The sequence below is a fragment of the Mastomys coucha genome, unplaced genomic scaffold (genome assembly GCF_008632895.1).
Source record: "Mastomys coucha isolate ucsf_1 unplaced genomic scaffold, UCSF_Mcou_1 pScaffold5, whole genome shotgun sequence".
Taxonomy (NCBI): Eukaryota; Metazoa; Chordata; class Mammalia; order Rodentia; family Muridae; genus Mastomys; species Mastomys coucha.
In genome coordinates, this window is record NW_022196911.1 from 96,922,742 (window position 1) to 96,923,833 (window position 1,092).

The 1,092-nt window shown below is 52.2% G+C and overlaps 1 long non-coding RNA gene across 2 annotated transcripts in view; it reads right to left on the minus strand.

The window, feature by feature from the left end:
• LOC116078123 overlaps positions 1-1,092 on the minus strand; it is a 4,718-nt gene that overhangs the window by 2,945 nt on the left and 681 nt on the right. The window contains exon 2 of one of the 2 annotated variants that reach the window (XR_004113434.1): positions 759-821. This is a non-coding gene — a long non-coding RNA (uncharacterized LOC116078123). Of the gene's footprint in view, positions 1-758; positions 1,021-1,092 lie in introns of those variants that run through there. The other variant, XR_004113433.1, reaches the window with a different exon arrangement.

The window sequence follows — 1,092 nt, forward strand, 5'->3', positions numbered from 1 at the left end:
CACTGAGTCTCTTCGAGATAGCAGAGGCATGGAAAAAGGTAGAATCAAGCAGCGAAAGACTCAACCAGACGAACTGGCAAAATGTCTCAGTTGGTAAGGCGCTTGCCAAGCAAGTTTGGCAACCCATACACAGAAAGACATTATTCCGTGATTATTGTCCCCTCCACATGAGGGCCACAGCACATGCACACACAATAGTGATAAGAAACAAGAAAATGATGCTTAAAGACACAAGGATTAGGAACCTCAAAACGGCTCAATGAGGAGAAAGCCAGAGGCAAGCCAGGAAGCCAGCCACCTGTGCATCCTGGTGAGGTCTGGAGACATGAACGGACTCTGCAGCTCTGCTCGATGGCACCTCCATGCCAGCTTTTGAGTAAGCAGACCTAGCCACCTTCCCAGCAAGCCAAGCCCAGCCCAGCCAGATGTGGGAGCCCCAGACTTCTGCAGGCCCGGCTGGGAGGGGTCTGGAGAAGTCAATGCCTGCAAGTGGGTGGGCAGCTCTGTACCAGCCACTCCTGGGTGTCTAGATGGAGGGCATGACCAGTGTGGTCCTCTGCCTATAGATGTAACTCAGAGATCTTGGGCAACCTAATGAATCTCCTGTCACGTCCACTGTGAAAGACTGGGGGACACAGGTGCCAAGTGGGGTCCACCTATCATGGGGCAATGGGCTTGGATTTGTCACACAGGCTCCAAGAGTCTGGTCAAGTCACTTCCCCTATCTGGCCTTTTATTGTTCCCATTGGTAAAATTACCTTCATGGCCACTGCCAGCTTTGCTTGTTGATGTTCATCTGGAGCCGAGGGTCTAACTGGCTCCTATCCAATCCATTGTACAGAGTGGAGGAGGAAGACAGGGGAAAAGGCTTAGGCTTGCCGCTCCTGAGCCCTTTGCTCTATCTGGTCCTAGCAGAGCATCTAAAAAGCAAGGTCCCTCCCATCCTCCGGTCCTCCTTGCAACCCCCCCAACTTAGTTTTCAATTCCTTTCCTCGTGATCCTGCCAAGTAAAGTCACTGTGACCACACACAGAGGGCGGGGACAGCCCAGACATTTCAACTTCTGCAGAAAAGGCTCAGGTTTTCCCCACCT